The sequence below is a fragment of the Opisthocomus hoazin genome, chromosome 9, assembly GCF_030867145.1.
Source record: "Opisthocomus hoazin isolate bOpiHoa1 chromosome 9, bOpiHoa1.hap1, whole genome shotgun sequence".
Classification (NCBI taxonomy): domain Eukaryota; kingdom Metazoa; phylum Chordata; class Aves; order Opisthocomiformes; family Opisthocomidae; genus Opisthocomus; species Opisthocomus hoazin.
The window spans coordinates 35437521-35461307 of record NC_134422.1 but is presented as its reverse complement, the minus strand read 5'-3'; positions in this window follow the sequence as shown (position 1 = coordinate 35461307).

Sequence of the window (23787 nt, the reverse complement as noted above, 5' to 3'; positions counted from 1 at the left end):
TGCAGGGGTCACCAAGTCAGAGGCGGAATACTGGGGTGGTTTAGGAATGACCTTTCATAATACTAAAAAAAATTATTTGAAAATTAAATATTAGAAGGATATGATGCAGAAATTAGGGTTTAATGCAGAGTTTTGAACTTGATAGCGATGAAAAACTGGTTTAGTAAATCGATGTGTTCAAGGGGAACATACAGGAGTTGGGCAAAAGCTTTCTTAGTCTGTGGTTGACTTCCTAGCTTATGGAGAAAGAGATATAAAGAGGAGGAACAGCTGGGGCTGCCCAAGGGCAGGGGCAAGATGATCCCACCACGACCGCCCAAAGCACCATGCGGCCCTGGCCAGGGCTGAGGATGGCGCAGCTGCCACCTGCAAGGCAGCGACATGGGCTTGAGTTGGTGCATTAATAAAATCATCCTTGTTCAAGGTTACGGTGCGAGTTGATTGCTTCTGATTAGGGATTTGTATTCAGTTGTGACATCCTGCAATTTTTATTACCTTTATGGTAATAATTGCAAATAATAAAATGACAAACTATTGTAATTAAACTTTAATTAATTACAAATCCATTACTTTAAAGTTTATTCATGGTAAGGACAATGACACTGAAAACAATTCATTAAAGCACTTGATATGTAAATTGTGAAGTAAAGCATTAATATCAGGCAGCTCGTGTATTCACTTTCTGCATGAAGTAGAGAGTTTGTTTAAAGAAAGGCAGCTCCCCTGGATGATTTTAACTGCTGACTTTAGGGATCAGAGAAATAGTGGATGCTCTCGAGCTGGAATTATTCTCAAAGTCAGGTTCTGCATCCTCTCAAGCAAAATGCTAAGCAAGCAAAAAAAGAGAGATCCCTGCCTGGGCTTGCTACTATGCATGGCCAATCACTTTAACAGCCACGGTGAGACATGGCAATCCTGCAGAGAGGTGGGGAGGAAGGCAGTCCTCTCCCAGTCCTCATGTTTTACTCCTGGTGGGTAACCCTACGTACGCAGTGCTCAGGGAGAGAGTCAGCATTGCTCTTGTAACACCAGGCAAGCAATGTGCCCTTTGCTTTGGCTATAAACACCTCCCCACTTGTCGCCTTCGTTGGCGTGGCGACCCCCCACCTCCCCCAAAACCAGTAACTTTCTATCCTACCATCGCAGTGCTTCTCCAGCAGGGCAGCACACCTCTTATCCTGGCTCTCTAAACTGAAATAATCTCATTTGTGATGGTCTATTTGTCTTCAGCTTTTGCTGACTTAATTCAGCATAAAAAGCTGAGCTGGACTCTGCTTCCCCCTGATAACTCGAGCACAGATCGCTGCACATCACCGCAGTAAAAAATGGTCCGTGTTGCATACGGGATGCTAATCGCATGCCTGTATCATGCCATTCATGCTCAGAAAGCCTCATCCTTGGCAGAAGAGGTATGTCTTCTGCAGCAAAAGTTCCCATTGCAACATCTCCACAGTGGGTTCTTATCCCCCAGCAATGAGGACGAGCTGTTGCTGCTGGGTCAGGCTACATGCTGCAGTCAAATGGCACACAGGTATTTTATTTGCCTTCTCTGCTCTGTGGGAATGGGCTGCAGTCTTAACACAGAAAAGCAAAAGGATTGAGAAATGCACAGGAGAATGCCAAGGGACGGTCAGCCCTGGAAGGCTCAGGCTGCACGACGCAAGGTGTGCCAGACAGACGTGTCTCTGCTGAGAGCATCCTTCCCCGGCAGTGTTTTCTTTCCAACATCGATCACATTTAGCAGCTTTGCCCGCCTCCTTCCCACTGCCTGGGGCACATTGGCCTGGTGGAGATCAGTGCAAAGCTTTTTATTTTTTTTTTCCTCTAAAGCTATTTTCACGTGGAGGCATCAGTGCCATGTTGGGAAGCACAAAATAACATCTGCCTTCTGCTAAAGGGAGCTGGCATTTTACCGCAGCACCCTCCGTGCTCCCAGTTTTCTGCAGCCCATGTGTAATTTTATCTCACTTTTGTGAGCTAGTGAAAGAAGCCTTTCTGTCGAGGGGGAAGGCATAAATAAAGGGGAGACGTGATCAGACAGAAAGGCACCTCCAGCTCGGACAAGGAGAGCCTGAAGCAGGGAGGCACACCCGAGGTTAATAACATGTTGCTCCACCAGCTTCTATCTAATCTTGGAAAACGTCCTCTGCTGCAAAGAAAAATGGGAAAGTGATTATGTGACTTGAAATAAGGTCTTGCTCTACTGTCTAGACAGCTTTAAAAAACATCAAGCTAGGGTGTTCCTATTTATGAAAAATGCAGCTGTACTGCTGCCTTCCTCGAGCAGGAGAAGAAAGCAGTGCACTTGAGGTCATTTGGCTGCAATGCGCTCACTGAGCCTGTCCATGGGAATTTATTCCTCTCTCTTTCTGTATTTATTTGTTTTATTCCTCATGCTGCATGGCTTGCGCTTCCAACCTGCTGCCCTCAGCCCTCTTGGGCTCTGTCCTTGGGTGGGGGCTACTAGGGAACCAGGAAACCTCAGAAGGAGCATCCCTGAATCCAGCCCAGCCCAGCTCAGAAAGGCTGCTGGGTGCTAAGATAGGCTTTTTTCTTACCATGGTTTTGTGGTAGGGATGACTTCCCTGAGCAAAACCTCAGGCAGCCTCCAAGGTCCTTAACAGAGTCTCTTATAGACTCTCCCTTAAATAGGAAGAATTTTATCTGCCCTAAATGCAACCTTGACAATTCTCTCTTTTTTTGTTTTTTTTTACACAGTAAATTATTCATGGGGTTTGATCTTTTTTGGGGGGTGGATCTAGGCAGGTGGAATCTGATGCCCAAATAGGCTGGGCAGGGTTTTCAGCAGCACCTGGCACCAGCAGGAGCCCCACTGCTCAGCATCCCCTGCTAATCGGACCCTGCACCACATCGCTGCTAAAGTTCAACCCTGGGTGGTCTGAAAAAAAACCCCTCTTGATCATGGAGCTGTGTCCTACAAAAGGGAGAAATGGGTCAGCAGATATGTTAATCCCAGCTTGATCTAAAGTCTTCGGGACAGGTGGCAACCTTCATTTAATGGAACAATGAGATCATTAGGAATTTGTAATGAACTGTACCACAGCCATGAAAGTAGGTCACCCTTACCCCAGGAACACTTCAAAATGAGTCTGTCCCCGTTCATGTGCAGCAGCAGAGATGGCCGGGGGCAAACTGACAGTTCTATCTTGGGATTTGCTAACCAGACAATTTTAGGAACAAAAGGGGGCAAATGCTATGGACATAAAATGAGTTATATTATCCCAAGTCATAAGATGACTTAAAACAAGGGCGGATTCAGTTTCAGGTGTCAAGTCTCTCTGGCCACAGGCTGTAGCCCTCCTGCCCTGGATGAGGTAGGAGGGTGGTGTGTTTGGGAAGAACTAGAGTTCCAGGCCAAGGATGGTAACTACCCAGGAGGAAAAGGGAAGAGAAATACTTCTCCCATCTCCAAAGGAAACTTGGTCCACTTCTAGTCATCACATAGGTAACGCTATTTCTATATCCCAAGAACTTCCCAGAAGGTCTCTCCTCACTGTGGTACTCTCCAGCAAGAGACGGTACCTCCATCATTAAGCTTGAGCCTTTTGGATGCTCTCTCCGCTACCTTCAGGGCTGAAGTTTGGGTGCTTCTAGGTTTGGTGTGGTAGTGCTCCCATGTCAGGACATCAGTGTAGCTAGCCCAGACCTAAGGAAGAAAAGAAATCACCCCACAGCCTTTGTGTTATGATGTCCAGCCCACTCCCAATGCAGAGCTGGCTGATAACTGACATAGTTAGAGAAAATGAAGGTCTCCTGTACAAAGGACAACCAGGCAGCCCTTCAGTCCTGCCCAAGGTCCCAAGTCTTGCAAGACAAATATGCTGCACGTCAGTAAACAGTTTATGAACTTTTTCCTTCTCGCATTGACCCCCGTGGATGAAAACCAAGTGCTCATGATAGGACTACAAACTTGAAAAGCTTGTTTTCTTCCCTCTACCTCCTTTTGCCCCCAAATATTGACATTCCTACAATGCTATGTAAATTCATTAACCACCAAGCAAGCAGTTTGCTGCCCTGCAGGAGGAGAACAGACATGCTGGGGTACAGGGAGGAGAGAGGTTTGCTCAGTTAGTGAAAGCCCCAGGGCTGAAGATACGAAAGGTTAAGAAAATATTTTGCTAAAGATGCAATAAGCAGTAGTAGAGTTTGGAGGGTTATTTAATTTTATTTTTTTTTTAAAAAGGGGTATTCGAAGCAGGCATTTTATAAATATTTCTACACAAGAAACTGTGCTAAAATAACACCTGGGGGCTGGTTTGAACTCCTCCAGGAAATTGAGGCAGTGCATGATCACCACGTGGACCTCATGTGTTGCTACTGAAGATCCTTATGTTGCACCGCATTTCCAGGAACAGGGTTCAGCCATTGTCTCTACTAACAGCTTTTGCCATTGCACCACCATTGTTGTATGGTGCCCGGTGGTGGTGGGTGCGTGAGTGACCAGCCTCTCCCAGCTCTGCCCAGCGTATCCCAGGCATTTGGTGAGCTGTTTGCCCTGACCTGTCCAACCCAACAGTGCTTCCCAGCATGGACCTTTAGGCAGGGCTCTGTGCAACATACTGGGACACCCTGACAATGAAGCAAAATGCCCTCTTTTCCATACACACCAGTACCACCAGCTCACACTCAGAGCAGAGCAGGGAGAGGAGGTGGCAAGCGCCTGTTTTAGTAAGCACTGCTTTCAAGGGAGAGGGGAGCTAACAAACCTCACACTCCCCTTAATTAAGGAAAGAGCAGCCCATTTCCCTTCTTAATTGCTTTTTCAGATTCACCATTTCTGCTCCAGCTTGTCTGCACCTGAGATGTTAGTCCCATAAATTTAGCAGAAGGCTCTGTAGTCTGGATTTGCAGCCCTACAAAAGGCTGTTTAAAACTCAACCCGTACCACTGAAGATTGTCATCACTCCCTGTGAGCACATCAGGGGACCAGGCCAAACAAGCAGGTCTTCTTTCATCCCCCTTCACCAGGAAATGCTCCACAAACCCTCCCTTCCCTCCACAGCTGGAGATGGTTGTTGATGTCCTCTACTTTTGGGTACTGGTGTCTGTAGTCTTTGCCTACGCACAGAGCTTCATCAGTCAGGAGGGGAGGGTTCCTTTCTTTCTCCTCCCAGTTTTGCTGTTTTCACTTATGTTTTCCATACTTCTACTCTTCCATTCACAGTTTCAGCCTTTCTTTCTGACATGCTCCAGTGTTGTCTGAGTTGCTTCACATGGGCTTTCTGCTCATGCCCTGCCAGACAGAGTCTGGAGATCATTTGCTGGAGGAATGGGAAAGAAACCAGAAAATGCTTCAGGTTATGTCTTCCCCTGCCCACCTCCCAGCAAAAAAAACAGCTCTAGAGGATGACCTTGTGGAGGACCATAAAGATCTGTGGTCCTGCTGGGGCTCAGTGATCGGGAGTATCTCTTGAGAAGATAAGTAAAGGGGCTGAACCAGTCCACAGGCAGTGCTCCCAGCCAAGCTCCCCTGACTTGAGCAAGCTGGCTTTGAGGGAAAAATGGGTACTGGCTGGTGAAATGTTCTGGGGAGGCATATGGGCATGAAAAGCAAAATGAGTTTGGGAGCCTTTAAAGAGGGAGGGGTGCAGTTTCTCTCATTAGAATGGGCTGATTTCTTTATATTACGTGGGAAGGTGCATTCTAAATGGGTGCCCAGTGCAGCTGTGGTTCCTACGTGGCTGAGTTACTAAAAAAAAGTCTTTCTTTTGGAGAAGGCTAGAGAAGCTCTCGTGTGTGTGTCCTTGGCTGTGACCAAGCTAGGCCCCTTGGCCCCAGTCCTTCCTTCTCCCCTCTCACAGTTTTGAAGACTCCAGTAAAATGCAATATCCATCTTGCTACATAATGCAAACATTACACCATGCCAGGCAGCAGATAAGGAATCGCCTCTTACTTCTAATGAGGAAACATGACATAACCATAAAGAGTGTGCAGGAAAAACGAAAACATTTTGAAGAATGCCTGCAATGTAACATTTCTGGTACTTGAAAAGGCACAAAGGAAGTACTGTTCATGTCAGTAAGCATTTTCAGGTTCCTTTTAACAAAAAAGTGTAACAACTATAAAAATTAAAGCAAAAGATGAAAATTCTCTGTAATGTACACTGACTCAAAGAGCAGCTTGGTATGGAAAAAAATTTTCATCCACTTTACCAGCAAAGCAAGCGTAAGGTTTTGCATTTTTTCCTCATGGTTTAGCTTTAAATATCCTGAGTGATCAAAACCAGCAAGCCCTTAGTTGTATTTCACCTGCTCCAAAGAGAGCTGGTGACATTGCAGTGGTTCTTCGAGGTCCAGCCAGTAATGCAGGCCATGATGTTTGATGGACTTCAGCTGGACGCTAGTCATGCTTCAAGTCAACCCTTGTGTTGTTGGATTCTTTCCCACTTTTCTCAATAAGCTGTCTGCCCTGCTGGGATGACAGCATTGTTGGATTATTTAGAGATCTCTTCAAGTTCTAATGTCTAGGACAGAGATTTTTTTTTTACTGAAAGGAGAGAATTAAAATGCCAGTTCTGGCACCAGAGTACCAGGGTTTCATGGGACCTCTCCAAGGTCTGCCTGGAGCAACTGGGTACAACCTTTGACGTCCTCTTAGAACCATAGAATGGGTTTGGGTTGGAAGGAACCTTTAAAGGTTGTCTAGTCCAGCCATGAGGCTGGACTTGATCGTGAGGCCTGAAACCCTCAATAGTGCCTCTCAGACATATGAAGAGCTTATAGCTGAAAGCAGTAGCATAATGCCAGTGTGCTATTCTTAGCTTTAAAATTGTTTATTTAAAAAGGAAATAAAACTGGAGGATATTTTTATAAATATATTAAATATGCAGTGTTGATTCCTTGTACCTTTCTGCTAGAGTCTTTGGAAGCATCCAATTTGTGTCCCATCCTGGTAACATAGTCTCACAGTAATAAACCTTACACCTCCGAGGAGACAAACAGATCGTGGTGCCCGTGTTGGTGGATCAGAAGGTCTGGATTCCAGTCACACCTTGCTAAAAACCTTCTGTGTCACCCTCAGGAGAAATCTCCTACCTTCCTCTTGCTTTCTGCACCTGCACAGACAAATTCTTGTTGCTTCATTTGCAGTGAGACTCGATGCGACATGCAGAGGAGACAAGCTGTTGTTCCACAGTTTTGCCACTGACGGTGGCTGGAAAGATGATTAGAAAATCCCAGTCATACGAAGCCTGAGCAAGACGGGTGAAGTTTTATAACAGGCAATGCTGACGTGTAGTGCTAAAGCTATTTCCAAAACACACATGCAGGAGGGTAACTCTGCTTATTTATCTCATGTGAAATTGGCAGGTTCTTAATATTGTTGCTGAAGTGTGTTTCCTCTTTGCTTGCACACAGAGACTTTGAGCGATGCTATCTTACCTCCTTTTGCGTTCTGGCAGTCCTCCTGATAGCTCAGCCCCTTTATAAAGATAAAAATTGGCAGCATACTCCAACAGCTAGTATGCTGGCGTGGTAGTAGCAGGGGTTTGGGGCTGTGTTTTCCCATTTCTGTTTCGTTGCCTCAGACTTAGTCTAACCCCCTGCAGTCACTTGGATTCTGTCCTCTGACTTGCGAGGGTGTTGGGTTATGCCCATTTTTGTTGATCTAAATGTTTTCCTGTTGTTCATCTCAGTCATTTTTTCTAATGTTTATCAGGAGCAAAACTCCCTCTTGATTGGCAGAACTGTTGGAGGTGATGGCAGAGCTGAAGTTATCATTCACTGTAGGGAAGGATGTAGCGGACCACCTGGGTAGGTGGCCAAGCCAAACTGGAAATTCCTTGGTTTCTTTGCAAGAAAAGGAGAAAGATAAAAATCTTTCCTTGAAGTAAGTCACTCAAAACTTTCTGTGCAACCTGGAGTAAACCATTTTCCATTAATGTTGGGATTGGTTAGTCCTTTTGAGTTCTATTTTAATAGTATGTCAGTTTGGGAAGAAAAAAGACTTTTGCAAAAAAATAACCAACAGTGTTTCCACTTCCCCAGGAATGTGTTTCCCTTTATAACAAACAACTGGTTGACAATTTCAACTCAAATGCTTAAATAGATTCCATTTCCAAAGCAGACTTTTCCAGCAAAGTTACCATTTTCTGAAAATAGGTCCCCTTATGCCTTGTTTCTTACATATGCTATACATTTTGGAAGCCAGCTTCTCCAATAGCCTCTAGATTTTCAACAGATATTGAGCAGTGCACTATACATCCTGGCAGTAGTGCCTGGTTATATTTCTGCACAGATAGCAGTGAGATAGAATATAAATTCATAATTTATAGAACCGACAAGTAGGACATTTTCTGGTTCTGTTCAACACTTTTGGTGTCAATAGGAACTCTTCCTCCATGGGCATACTGCATGAAAACTTTAAAGCATTAAAAAAAAAAAAAAAGTATTTTTAAATGTTTACACCCGGGGACATAGTCAAATCTAGCTTAGATGTGTGTTTTTTTAACCAGATGGTAATGTCTTATTTACATTTCCCATGTAAAACCATCTGTGCTTGAACTGGGGAGATGCTGTCTCTTGCTACAGTTGGGAGTTTGGCTGCAGGGTGTGTAGCATCACTTTTGTTATCATCCAATTTTCCTCTCTCATCAGGGCTGAATATTTAACACTAGTTTTATTTAACCTTGTTTTAATTAGAGGCTTACAAAACTGCAGTTGGCTCATTCTGCATCAGTTAGCTGGCACTCTGGATTTTGCTGCATTTAAACAAAACTGAAATCTCTTGCCTTGTTTTCCCTTGATATAACTTGCAGTTTGCCTCCTCTATTTTCATCCCATGGTTCCTGCACGTATCCTTCTTCACCACTAGATAATTCCCCTTCCTCCTCAGTGTGAAATCCTGGCTCCACTGAAGTCAATGCAAGTCTAGACATCAGCTTCAACAAGGTCAGGATTTATCCCTGGGTGTTTATTTTCTTTAAGCACTCATAGCTTGTTACTCTGTCCAGCCTTTCCTTGAGCCAAGTTCAACACCTCTGTCTTCACCATCTCTGTCGCTCTTCTGTGAACTCCCTCCAAATTATAGTGTTGCGTGCCCAGAAAGGAATATGCTGTTTCAGGTGGTGTTTAACCAGTAACCTCATGGAAATGTTGGGTTTTTGCTATCGGCTTCATTACCTTTTTTTCCCCTCTCTTCTTTCCTTGTTTTACTGGCATACCAAGTTGCATTTTCATGTCATTAATGAAGACGGAAAAAAACCCCAGACCTAACACTGACCTCCCAATGGAATCCACCAGCTCTGCCAACAGTATACTCTGTTGGTTGCCTTTTTGCTTTTTCTCCCATCTAGCTCTTAGCCTTCACGGACCATTCCCATCCAAGCCAATTTAAAATAATCTTGTGTGATGTGAAGAGACACCATACTGAAGGCTTCATCATGGTGAAAATCAGATACATATGGGAACCAGATGTTGTGTCCTGTGAAAATTTTCATAATTTGAAAAGGAATTTGAAGGAAAATTTATTTCCGTTGCATGTCAAAATGGACTATCAAATTTGCCCACCAAGAGATTTTGTTCAATGAGAAAAATTCATTCACTGATTAAAAATTGTCTGAATTACATTTTTATGTTAATTTGAATTATTTAAACTTATGCAAAACTTAAATTAGAAAGCCAAAATACTTGGATAAAATCAAGCCCGTAAACTGATAACATGAAGCAGTACTGACACAGTGTTCTGACAAAGCAAGCAGCTCCACAGACCATCATTTCCCAGTAGAGAGCTTTCTGACGAGAACAGTATTGACTAGCATCGATAGCCTACGATATGTAATTTCTTCCCCTAACCCAACAAGTCATTTCCTGGAAAAAACATGTTTGCAGAGTTGTGTAGCATTTTTCATCTTAAGGATTTTGTTCTTTTCAAATCTATTATAGAAAATATGAGTGTCTTCAGGAAGGAGGGGGTACAAACCAGGCTACAACTGTCCAATGTTCAGCACAGAGCATGCTTTCTTGGGGCTTTCCCATCTCATGGACTTTATTTGTATTTCAGGATAATTGAAGATTCTCCGTGGCTTGCTTGAAGAGGGTTGTGCTGGGAATCTCAGTTGGAGTCAAAGCAGCCCATTTGCTTTGACAAGCGTGGCGTGAGCATAGTTACATGAGCGGCTGACCACTGCCTTTGCTCTGCATATGGATGGTCCTGGCCATTTACCTTGGCTGACGGCCAACAGTTCCTGCCAGATTCATGTTACAGGGCCATGTTTGAACTGATCTCCGTCATCAGAGGCATCCAGATGTGTGACAGACATGCACACGCACCATGCTACAGATGCTGTATATTGGCTGCAGCTGAGATAAATATTTTTTCTTTATCATGATGAGGATGAAATAATATCTCCAGAGGATTTGGAAGAGATACAGGAGAGACAGTTTGTCGTGGTCTGCCCTTGGGCTCCTTCTCTTTCTTCTTTCCTGAAAACAAGAGGAGAAAACCCAGCCTGCTAACGAAGGGGATTTTGACTCTCACTCGGATCCTGGTGGGGAAAACAGAGCACATTGTTTGCGATGGCTGTCTCCACTAAAACAGCTCAGGGGCCAAGATAAGGCTAAGGAGGAAATCTAGCCTTTCCAAAGATGAAAGGTCTGCATGCTTTCTTCCCTTGCCTCCACCAGTTCCCATGCATGCCTTGTTCTGCTTGCTGTGGCCACATCATCTGCAAGGCAAGGAGAGGCTCAAGGGTGGGCCATTATCAGTGGTTTGACGCTGAGCTGTTTATTACCGATGAAAAAATGTCCTTTAGTGGACATGCAGGCTAGGTGCATGTTTGGGTGAGTGTTTCCAAGCAGAGGACCCAACACAGGGTGTGGGGAGGCTGAGTGAGACCTGAGCCCAGACAGATGCGAGGAAGATGGTTGGTGGCACTGGTGACTGCAGGGGATGCTCCAAGGAGTGGTTTCCCAGGCTGGGTGGCATGGGGCAGAGGAAAAGAGAGGAAGATAAATTGGAGCCACCATGGTGGACCCTGGGAAAGCTGGGCTCGGATGGGTGTTACAGCCCAGACATCTTTGCAGACCTGGAGCCGTATTCAGTGTGGCAACGTGGTAGCAGCACAGCTGTGATGCTTTGACTCAGCCAATGTGGGGAATCCCTACTGTAGTGACCAAAAAGCCTGTGACATATGTAATGCAAACTCTCGTTCCCTCTGCTAGGAAACATAAACCGGGCTAACCACACAACTATATGATAGTGACTTTTGCTGGCCAGGTGGGTAGATGCATCCCTTGCCTCTCTGCCCCTCCCTGCTGCGGTGGTCCCTTCGGCACAGCGCGGTCCTGAAACAGCTTAAGCTCTGGGGAAGAGGGAGGGAAGCAGACAGGATGCCATTTCTCAGCAGCCAGCTTATGACACTTCTCTCAAGCACTTGATGCCTGCATAGCCCCATCAGCTCAAGTCAGTGGCCCTGTGTGTTACCTGATTACCTGTCTCCCTACCCTGCAACCTTTGAAAAGCACCCCAGCATTATCCCCTCGGGATGACATGGGACCCCAGGCACCCCAGGCGCTTACAGGAGAGGCAAGTAGCTACTTGCGAAACCAAAGGTCGTTCTTGAATCCTACCCAGCTGCTAATCCCCCCAGCTCCAGACTGGGATAACATTTCCCTTCTCTCACCCTTTACTTCCTCTGGCTGTTAGGATGGCTGCCTGCCCCCCTTCACTGACTTTACAGCCGCTGGCTTACACAGAGCCGGACACCGGGGGTCCTCAGCCTGGAGGGGAGAGCAGGAAAGTACAGACTAATTTAATTGGTAAAAACCCTTCCATACATTAAAAGTTCAGGCTCTCAGCTCATGTTTTTAAACTCTAAGCACATCTGGCTTCTCTGCTAAAGATTCTAGTTCTGGTAGAACTATAGTAATGTCAAAATCCTACTTAATGGGGAAAAAAAGAGAACACGTGGCGGGAGCAGAAGGTAGGTTTTGATCTTATTTCTTGCCCTGTACCTGGTTTTGCATGATGTTGAACCACGCTGTGGGAGGGCAATGCTGCTGGGCTCCCCGCCGCTGCTGCAGGATTGCCCATCACGGCCCAGGCTCCACGTGGCCCCAGCTCTGCCCCACACACAACGCACAGCCTGGGGCATCCCAGCCCCGTGGGCATGGGCAAGACGATGTGTTGTAGCATAGATGGTGAGGGATCAATACCCACTGCAATGACAATGTGCTGGCAGGCTCCTTTCACTCCCCTTCGTTTGTGTAAACATAATTATGTGTGACATCCAACACCAGGTTTGTAAACAGGGTTTTCTGAAAAAAGAGAGGGAGGTTTACCATGCAGTAAAGGCGGCAGCTGGGGTGCAGGGGAGGGCATTTTGTAGTTCACCCTCACCTGATATGCTCTTCTCCTCTTTGCAGTGCATCCTTTCTGTGTTATGTTACACAGGATGAGCAACACTGCTCCTCACCTACATCTCCCCCCAGTGCCCACCAAAAAAAAAAAAAAAAAGAGGAAAAAAAGAAAAACATTCCTAGGCTTCCTAGGCTGCTCTAGACATGCCTGCCCTTTAAACAAAGCAGGAGCAAGTCAAATCGTTGTGTTTTGAGTCCTTGCTCCTGTTTACATCCACACTACTGGAGCCAAGACATTTAGTGCCAAAGGGCTCTCCCAGTCTGGGCTGTAAAGCGTCCTTGTTTGCACCCTCTCTTTCTGAAACCACTCATGCGCAGGGGAGGCTTTTCCATACCGTTTCCAAGGAGTGACAGCTTTGTGCTTGGGGGAGGAAACATTTCATTTGAGATGTTCCCTTCCAGCAAGATAATGTTTTCATAAAGAGCTGGCAGAGCTCGACACACTGCGTTCTTGGGCAGGTGGGCAAGTGATGTTTGGTGGGACCCTCTCCCAGCCTCTCTCATTTGATGGCTTGATGTAATTTGTTTAATTGAAAATATTCTGGTTTTCAATTTTTTATTTGAAAGTCTGCACAAATTTTGAAAGTGATCAAAAAGCAGTTTCAAAACTGAGCTGGAAAACCCCCTTTCGGGCAGATCAGGTTCCCAGCTTGTTTATTACAGTTAATAATCTGCGCTTTGCTAGCCGTGATCATCTTAGAATCTCAGGCAATTTGAAATATCACAGTTCAGCATGAACCTAAACTGGAAATGGAAGTAGCCAGGCACTTCCCGTCAGAATGATACCTGCTGGAAAATTTTCACTGTCATAATTTTCTGCCTGTAAATGTTTCCCCCTTTTCAGGTCCCATACCTCTTTAAAAGGTACTACAAATAGTCTCTCATCCTCGAACTGAACATTGCAAGGGCTGGAAGACAAATGGAAAAGCCCTTCCCTGAACTGTGAGGGCATCCTGTCTAGCTTGGGAATTGCTCACAGGCAAAGTGAGTTTCACCACGTCCATCAGAAAATCAAATGCAGAATACATGTCATAAATGCTGCTTAGGGATAAGGTACCGACAGGCAGGAATCGGCTTTGGTGGGCAGGGTCCTTGGAGGCTGCCTTGACGTCCCACCCCAGAGAAACCAGCAGAGCCGCCTCCATGAGGTCCCCTCCAGCTCTGAGATCATCTATTTTGCTGGCGTCCAAAGCTGACTCAGTGCTAACACGTGCTGCTTCTTGGCCTTATTTATTACTATTACATGACATCCAAAATAAACAACGCCTGAGGTCCTTCTACCCTTTACCCTGTACAGTGCTTCAAATGGGAGCTGTGCGTGTGCTGGGGGAACCTGTACTCCCCAGGCTCCACAAGTGATGATAAATCACCTGGCATGGGCAATGTCTTTCCGCCAAGCCCTAACCTGTTTAGTCTAACGGGCAAAGTGAGCCCAAACGAAAGGCTGGTTGGCAGCTCTGGTTTAGACACTGCGACCGAGGCATCCCCCATTCTCCTCCACAAATAAATCCCAGTTCAAAGGAGCTGTCATCGTGGCAGTTGGGATATTCAGCGGCATGTTTCCAACCCATCCTTACCCCTCTTAAAATGCAGAAGGGGAGCGGATAAGCCATCACAAGTGGGTCTCAGCACTGAGTGGATGTAGGGCAGGACTTGCCTGGAAGGAGAGGAGGCAGGAACAGGATAAGCATTGGGACCACGACTCCAGTTTGCTGGGTTTTATGTTGCAAGTCTGTCCCAAAGGGCAGCTTGATAGATTTCATTTATGGCTATTCCTGCCCTACGTAATCTCTGCGAAGAGACGTGCCACTTTCAGTCTGTATATCTTTCACTGACATGTGTATTTAGCACTCATTAACCACTTACCTTGGGCTAATAACTCGACTTTTGTTCCAAACTCCAAATTTCCTCATTTCCGTGAGTTCCTGGAGCCAAAGAGACCATTTCTAGCAGATTCATTTCAACTTTGTCTGAAGGTTTGCAATAGCTTTTTGTTAATTTGAATAATATTTTTGATGGGTTTTTTTAAAGGTTAGTCATAGTGAAACTATCTCATTGTTTCAAATCTGTACACAATTCTTACCCATTTCAGGTAAAAGCAAAGTCAGAACACTGGTTCCTTTTTACAAGGAAAAAAAAAATTGTTACATCTAGGTGCTTTAGCCAAATTGACTGCAATTAACACTGCTGTTTCTGTCCAAATTATTTCCTGCTCTAATTTCTAGGTGCTTTCATTGTTTTATTCTAGATTCAATGGCCCGATGGTTTGTTTTCCTGGTTAAATTTATCTATTTAACCTTTGTCAGCACGTAAACTCCCAGGAATGACAGGACCTGAAGTGCATAGTCCTTGCACAATTTTTTTGTTGTTATTGTTTTAACTCAAATACACTTAAGCACATGCTTAAACCTGACTGGTGTGATCTAAGCAACCATGTCAAATAAGTGGAGGCAGGCTTAGGACTGTTTCCTGCAAAAGCACCTGAGGCAGGAGGGGTTATGAACGTGGCACAGTCATGGTGGGGAATACCCAAGCATCCGTGTTCAACTCTGCTTCACTGTGGTTTCCCGCCTACACAGAAACTAAAATTGATGCAGAGAGTTAAAGCGAACACAGACTGAACCACTGGGGTTTTCCCTGCATAAATGGAAACTGAACTCGAATAGGATCACAGCCAAACAACTTGGTTCATAGCTGAACCCAAACCAGAACCGACTTTTGAAGCACAGTAGTTAAAAAAGAGTTTGAATTGCTTCACAGTGCCCAGATCTGGGGCAGTCCCCAGATCTCCTTGGATAGGGAGCCACAGAGCTGGTGACATGTGGGGTCCCCAGGATGGGAGACGGTATCTCCCCTTCTTGGCTGCTGGGCAGGTGCCACCGGGCCATTTGGGCAGGAACCTGCCTGGGATCCGTCAAAGTTCCATCATCCCACCCTGGGGGAATGTTTTGATTTCAGCAGATCAGCAAATTCCTTCAGGAAGTGCTTTGCTGTTGGGTTTAGTGGTTGTTTTTTTTATATTATTATTCTTATTTTTCCGCTGCTCAGCTGTAGAATGAGGGATGTTGCACATGTATGAGAAATTCTCCACAGACCGCAGGGGAACAATAAGCAGCCCAGGCTGAGTAGGAAGTGGATGGAAACCCAACCCAAGAAAATGAGAAGTGAAGCATTCAGCCTTGGATTGACTCCACACCCAGTGATGCTGATATCTAGACTGTCAGTGACTGCAGCAGGCTTAGGCCAGTCCTGGGAGCTTTTGGGAAACCCAGTCCTAGAGCAATGCAGGGCTTGTTCAAGCCCCTTCCCCCTCCACCTTCCTCCAATTTTTTTTCCATTAAACCCATTTTTTCCAGGCAAATTTCACCTGTATGTCACAGAAGTCTCATTTTTAAATAATCAAGGACAAAAACAAAAAAAAAGTAGAATCGAGGCTTGTCTATGCAGCAGTGGAACAAAACACAGCAAAGGAAGAGGGGGAAGAATTCTCCCTCTGGTTTAGGTTATTGCCCTGGACAGAGCTGGCACAGGGGAGGAGAAAAGCTGGAAGCATAACTCCCTGACCTCTGGGAGTGGAGACACTCAAAATCAGCCCCTTGGCTGCTCCGCTCCAGCTACACGAACGTTGCTACCACCAGGATCCCGTCTGCGGAGTGAGTTGTCGGGTCATGTTGTGCTAATTTGTGGCTTTTAGGAGAAACTGTTGGAAAAGAGAGTAGCTGCACGAATCCAAGCCAAAGTTGCTAATTTGGGCTGTTCTTCCTTTTCTGGATTCCAATTGCTGTTACATTTTTGGTATTTTTATGTAAAAACATGGAAACTCGGGAATAAGAAAAAACTTTATTAGATTATGAACATTTCCATTCACTGCTATGACTGAATGTAATTCCGTTTTGCATAGCTCTGCAAGGACAGGATATCCCCCTCCTCCTTGCTTTTTTGTCCTCATACTGAATTATGTTTCATAGTGATACTGAGTTGAAGAGTAAAAATCAAACCTGAGTATCGGGCAGCTCAAAACTTAAGTTTAGTCAAATCAAGCCGAAGACTAGTTTTACCGTTTGCATGTTGAAAACCAACCTCTGCCTGAGGCCAGCTGCCTTCTCATAGGAGAAACCCCAGCATTTTTAAACTCGCCTTACATTGACATGGGGCAGAAAAATATTAATTCTGATTTTTTGGTGCTCATACAGCCCCTATTAAATGTAATAATGGAAATCCTTGTATGTTTTGAGGTGTTTATGAGCGCTGGGGAATTTTTGCTCAACCCATCCGTTTTTTGGATGTAAGCTACTGGTTTTGGTGCAGACTCAGATGTGGAACTTCCCTTGCCTGGAGCACAGACTGCTGGATGGATGTCCCAGACGGTGGGCACCTTGGCCAAGCAGTGGTGGGTAGAGATCCATGGTGTGGTACCTGGCTGTGCAGGCACCGAGTCACAAACTCCGCTGCAAAATCAGAGCAGCTGAGCGCGGCATTTGTGGGACTCGAGGTGAAGGCTGCATCTGCTCATGGAAAACAGATTTAAGAAGCAGATGAAGGATGCAGTGAGATGGCAGGAATATCAAATCTGTTTGCTCAGGGAAGGGTCATTTTCCATAACACCTGCTTGTTATTGTCTTCTGCTCAGCATGGAGTCCTTTTACAACCTTGCGTTTAGGAAGCTTGGCTGGGCTGCCAAAAAAAACAGAGGGAATCACTCTTTTACGAGCCATCCCTTCCTCCCTTTTATGTTGTTAGGAATTTCCCCGTGTGTCTCCCTTTCACAAATTCCTTTTAATTATGTTGCATCCAAGCGAAAGTAATCTATCCCTATTTGGCTTCCCTAACACTAGCAAATGATGCTTTTGGTCTCCTCTTCTCTCTCGTCTGTTTTTTAGGGTTTCCAATACATCAGCCCAACAGCCTGCAGAAGAAAAATGATCTCAGGCAAGAACCAATTATCACGCTGCCAGTTCTGGCTGGAAGGATATATTTACCTTGAATTCCACTTAGTTGTGGGGTTTCAGTTAGGAAACAGCAGCACAGCTGCTGAACACACGCATGAAAATGTGGGTGAAATGTAATTGCACCCAGCCTAGGTTAAAGACTATCTTCCCAGCTAGGGCAGCAGAGGAGCGGGTCTACGGGTGACGTAAGGGGTCAACACAGCAGTGACTTGGAAGTATAATCCTGGCATCTCAGCACTGTGTTGCTGCTGTATGTGAGATTGCCGTAAACACGGAGCTGAGGAAAACAAGCAGTGGTTGAAGGCTTTCCAAGGGAATTTCTTTTTTTTCTTCCCAGTGGTAAACTCCCCTTTGTCAAAATGAAAACTTTCCAGGAGAAAAATCAGCTTACAAAGATTTTGGTTGAGTCTTTCATTTGTTTGTTTCCAAATGTCTTTTTAATGAAGTCGTAGAGCTATATCAGATTTTGTAAAAGTCAGAATGAAAACAAGATGTATCCATTTCCCCATTAAAAACAGAGCTGGAAAGGAAGATTATACAGCCCATTCCCCTGCCCCTACATCCTACATGGGATCAAATATTTTCAGGTTATGGATACAATGCCAAGAAATATTGACGTTCCTTTTGCTTTGCTTTCATCCTCTTCCCCAGACTGCAATCTCCTTTTTCCCACTGCTTTGCTACTGCATGTGACATGCCCTCTGCTCCCTCTGGATTTTAGCTGACCTGAATTAAATGCACCATTGTAAACCTGCATTAGAGTATACCGTCCCAGAACAGAGGCCCTTGCATGAGGTGCCATCCAGTGGTTTTCCCCTGGTCTCTGTCCCAGGCTCCTGCCCTGCTCCAGTCCTGATCCCATGCTAGATCCTGCCACGACCTTCTTGTGGCATCTTTATCATCCCCTTTCTAACTGGGGTTTTGCCAGTTGACCTAGGCAGTAATTCAGAGCAATGCTGGAGAAACTGCTTTGTATCTATTAAATGTTTGAACCAAACCCATACTGCTGGTGCTATTGCATCTGGCCAAAAATGGCAATGTAATGAAATCCAAACATTTTGGGAGAATGTATCAATTTCACCTACAGTTTCAACAGGAAATTATGGAAACACTTCCATCCCATAGAGTCTAAATGTTTCATTTTGACCACTGCATTGGCTGTTTTTCTACCACAACTCTAATATGCAGAGCAGTTGATGCTCAGATTTCTATCCGGTGTTTTTTAGTGCAAAAGTCAAACCAAACTAAACAGTTCAGCTACATTGGTAATTTGCTCTCATTTTTATTTGGAAAAGAGAAAGTCACATATTCGTACACTTGTTTCCTGCAAGACAAATGCTTTTGAGAGCGCTTTTTCCCAACTTCAGTGTTCAATAGTGTCAAGGAAATCTGAGTCACTTGCCTGCTTTGAATTGTAAAGCATAAATGTGCTTCTCAACCCCTTGAGCTGGTTCAAAATCTCAGCCAGAGGCCTCTATTAATAACCTGATGAGACCTTGTATGACGCTTTCTTATCCCCAGCTCGCAGATGGGAACGCAGCGTGGTAGTGATTCTCCAAGGTCACCCAACAGTGAAGTCATGGCCAGAGCCTAGTCCTTCTCCTGCTGCCCATTGACCTACTTGAACCAGATAAAATGCATCATCCTCTCGCACAACAGCTTTTCCGTTAATGCACAACAGAAAACTAGGGATTTTCTCATGGAAATTTCCATGAGAAACCCTCATTTTCCTGGTCAGAAATATCTGTCATGGTAAATTCTGCTTTTTCTATAAGGAAATTTGAAAATGCAGGGAGTGGGGGTTACCTTCCAGTTCTCCTCCTCCCACCCATTTCCCAGTTAGAGAGGAAATCTATACAAGCAGAGCTAACCATGCAGCAGCAGCGATTTGATAATAGACGGTTTCTGTAGAAATATTAGCCATGGATACAAGACTTCATCGCACGCTGGCAGCACGGACAAGTGTTAGCTGTGCCAAGGGCGTGCTAGTAAAATCTTCAGGCTACACCCAGTTATCATGCGTTATTGCAAATGCCATGGCATGTCCTGCAAAGCTTCATGGTTTGAGAATTACAAAAAGCCCAGTGAAGTCATCCTTTCAAACTCCCCTGCCTGAGAAGTCTGGTGCATTAGCCTTCACAGACCTAGTCCCCAAGGTTTTAAAGGGATAACGAAGAAAGTATCATCATCATGCTTGAGGAACAAAGAGCTCCAAATCCCTTTGTAATCTATTGCCACCAGGAGTTTCAGGTCTGATTTCTCTCTGCCAGCTGTTGGAAGATGCAAATTTGCAATATGGCGGTGACCGCTGCTTGACTCATAGGGAAGATGGGAGGGAGATGACTCTGGGGGATTTCTGTTATTGCTTTTTGAGCAGCTGCTTAGGGTGTGCTGTGTTGGAATGAGCATCCGGGGTAGCAAATAGGATCAGCCTGTTACTGATCAAGCTGCATTGTGGCTGCACGTTTGATCACACTGATCCATCATGAGGGTGCCACCAGCTCACAGCCTCTCTGCAGAACTGAGCGTGGCCAATGCAAAGACCATGGGTCAAGAGAGCTGTAAGGGACGACAGACATTGAGGGAAAAGGTGGAAGCTGGAGAGAGAGCCAAAGGGGAAGTCCTGCTTTTCAGAGTGCGAGGACAGTCTCATGGCTATTGAATTACTATTTATTAAAGGAAGAAATATCATTACGCCAATGTGTGCATTTTGTGGTGACAGGTGATGCAACCAATCCAGTGGGTCAGTGACTCTGGTGTGACTGTGACCTCTGAGCGTGATGGGACTCCACGAGCAGGGATACCCTTGCTTCATCTCTCCAGCTGACCAGTCTCTTGGTGGCCATGAAAGGACTTTGTTTCATGCAGTGGCAAAAGCACCAAAAAGACATTTGTGAGTGAACATAAGAGCGTCAAACAAACCCTTGGGAGACACGCCATAGCTGTCCTGTAGAAACTCTGGCAGGAACAGGGCTCTTCGGTGGCTGTCTGACTTGGCAAACCCTCTTACAGCAGCAAGGGAAGAGGTGGCTGCACCTCACCCAGGTGCTCTGCATGAGGGCAGGGCTGGGCAGAGCCAATGAGGCAGCACCAGCTGCCTATGAAAGCCTGGCTGGGCGGGCAGGTAGGCAGACTGGATGAGCAAGTGAGTGAGCAAGGATGCTCATATGTGCGGATGGGCATAAGTAGGTGGGTAGAGCAAGTTTAGAGTAATAACCTTCTACTGGATTATCCCCCATTTTCTTTACTAAAAAATGCTAAGCAGGATGTTGGCATGAGCTGGGGCTTGATCAGATGAGGGCACTTTTCCATGGTTAGAGTGTTTAGGGACCTTACAACATGTGCTTAGGGTGGTGGGGCTCCTGGGGATGGTTGGAGGTTCTTTAATGTATAGACTGCTTACTGTTAGTTATTACTGAGTAGGCAGTGTGTGGTGTGGACTAGTAGTTAGTGAGGTTTCTATTGGCATGGATGGAAAAAGCTGCTTTGATGTAAACTGCTCTCGGACCACTTCTTCAGCAAATGCTGTTACTGGAGTAGTCTATTCCAGAGAGCATGTAGGACTTCTGTCTATCACATTAGGGATATAAGTTAGAAGGGAGAGCACTTTTTCTGTGCTTTAGAGAGTTAAACCTGAGTGACTGATAGGCCAGGTGCTGACCTGAGCATGATTTCACGGAGGCTAATAGAGAAACAAGTGGCAATTAAAAATAGGCATGTTGCCTTCTATCAGTGCTGGGCACCCAGGGATGTTCCCTTGGCTATGAACCAGCTAAGAGATTTTCCTTATTAAAAGTAGACCTCTTTTCTCTGTTATATTGATAGCTAACCCAGACCGATCACATAAGTAGAGTCCCACAGGGGAATGCTCATTCCAGGATAGGAATAGGGATTTATTTTAAACTCCTCCAAACTGAGATCATCTGCATGAAAATAGGTATTTGTATACCAGGATAAAAGTGTCCATGTGGGAAGTTACACCAGAACATCCAGATGACAAAGAACTCTTGTGCTAGATCCGTTGAGCTAATCCTGATAGACAAGAACAGAGGGATGACATCCCATGCACTCTATTGTACATTGAATGAGGGTGCCTGTGTTTGAAAAACAGTATTCTTGTTACTGGTTGCTTACATCTTTTATAATAACAGTAATTTCCTAGTTGTCAGTCTGTGGCCCTGTTGGACTAGTGTATGATTCCTAGAGTGTTGCTATCAACTGATATACATAATCTTCTCAAGGCTGTAGGTCTAGTTAAACACAACAAACCAGTATCTGTCCTAGCATTCCCATGGTTTGTGGCACTTTGCATCACATCTTGTCATCCCGTATCATTTAACAATTAGGAAATTGGGAGCCTCAGGGTTTAATGGACTCTTTTGTATCCCCAGGCTGTAGCAGTGAAGGGCTTTCAAAGCTGGCTAAATATCCCCTATACCTCAGATCCCTGGGATATATTATGCTTGCCCTAATTCACAAGTACTCCAGGTAAACAGGGCTACAGAAATTATCAGGGGAAATGAACCCAGCCCAAATAACAGCTCATGAATGGCACCACAGCAAAATTTTTGCAGGTTCTGGTTAATGCCAAATGGATGAAACTTAGCATCTCAGTTCAACTTTGCAAACTGCAGGGCCTTCATCCCAAGGAAACTGAACTGAAATTAAATATTGCTTGGCTTGCAGGGGTTTTTGTTGTTTGCTCCCAAGAGAAAACGGATTCTTCAAAATCCTTTCCTGCAGAAAATTCAAAGTTTGCGGAAATTGTATTTGCCTGGGCAGAAGAGCTCTTTCAGTGCAGAACTCCCAGCCAGCTCTGAAGCTCAGTTATTTAGGGGCGAGCCTATGCAGAGATGTCAGTGATGCGGCCAACTATTAGCTAAGTTAGCTGCAGAATTTGATCTCTCACATATTTCTCTTTAATAGAAACAGACTCATCGTCAGACTTAAGGGTTATTTATGTTTCAGATAATTCCCTGCCCTCGGTTTAGGGAAAACCTTCATTGTTCCCTTAGGCCAGAGGAATGATCTCTTTAATGCAATAGTCTCTCCATCTGATAAGTACTGTAAAATAATATGTCGAGGTGGCAGAGGCTGTATCTGTGTCTTATGAACCCTGTCCTTCCTGTGCTGTGGGACACAGCCCTAAATCGTGGCTGTCTGGGCACAGTGTGGGGCAGCACATGGACAGCCAGCCACCCACCCATGCGGTCCAGGCTGATCTCCTGCCCCTGTGCTGCCTCTCCTCGAATTCCCCAGTGATGACCTTACTGCAGCTATTTCCATGCCTGTAAATCACCTTGCCTGCATGAAGCAATGCTGTTAATTATGTCATGCGAAGACAAATTTACAATGTGGAGCAACAGTAAAAAATATATTCCTACTTGAAATTATGCGAGATCTACGTTCAGTGGGCTGTTCGTAAATCACAGCCAGCTCCATGCACCAGGCTGATGGGCTCTTCCCACCCACCGGCAAAGGCTATGGTTATAGGTGCTGACAGGCCAAAAGAAGTGAGCGTTTGGCGCCTGAAAACTAACCTACATGACTGCAAGTGGATGAAAAAAGCCTGTTTGTAGATGCCCAAGTGTTGAGCGACCTGATTTTCTGTGTTGGTGGCACTGTAGTTTCTGGTAAGGAAAAAAAAAACCTTCTACTAGCATCTAAAAACATTACTTATTCAGGAGGGAATTTGCCCAGGATGCTTTGGCTGGGAATGGAGCAGTGACTTAGGTGCATGGTGGTCTCCAGCTCACTGTTCCTCTGCTCCTCCAGGTGCTCACCTGCCTTTAGTCATCCCTTGTCTGGAGAGGACAGGACAAGTGATGGCGCTGTGGCTCGGACACCTGGGGGTCACCCCATTGCCTGGGGACAGAGCCCTCCCCTTTTGGAGGATCGCTCAAAGGCGAAACAGGAGACTGCAGGGATGCTGGCATTTGCTTAATGGAGCCAGCAGCTATGGTTAGACCTGTAATTTCCCGAAGATCAAAGGCACAGTTGAAAGCAGCTATTTAACACCGAGACAGAGTGTTTCAGCGTGCATTTCCCATACCAGTCATCTCATTTCTTTCCAAAGAAAAGGCAGACTGACCTAGGGCATCACCAGAGATGGGCTGGATTAGCACCATCCCAGGCTGATGGCTTTCCCCTCCCTGGTCCTACCACTGTTGACTTTTGCAGCTCAGCTAGAGGAAAAGCCAAAGCAATGTTTCCAGCTGAAGGGATGTCAGCCACATGCAGGGGTATCCTGGTAGAACATGTCCAATGGTTGGGCTACCCTTGCCCCAAGGAAGGAAGTCCAAGTCCAGTTGTTCAGGAGCCTCTTATGTCTAAGAGACACTCTGTGTGTGGGCTTCCATGCTGAAATTTGGGAACATGTTCAGCCCTTTCTGTAAAAATCTTTTGCAATCAATGCTCTCGGTAAGCGGCAAGTCTGGGTTGGGTGCCAGGGAAGTGCTTAC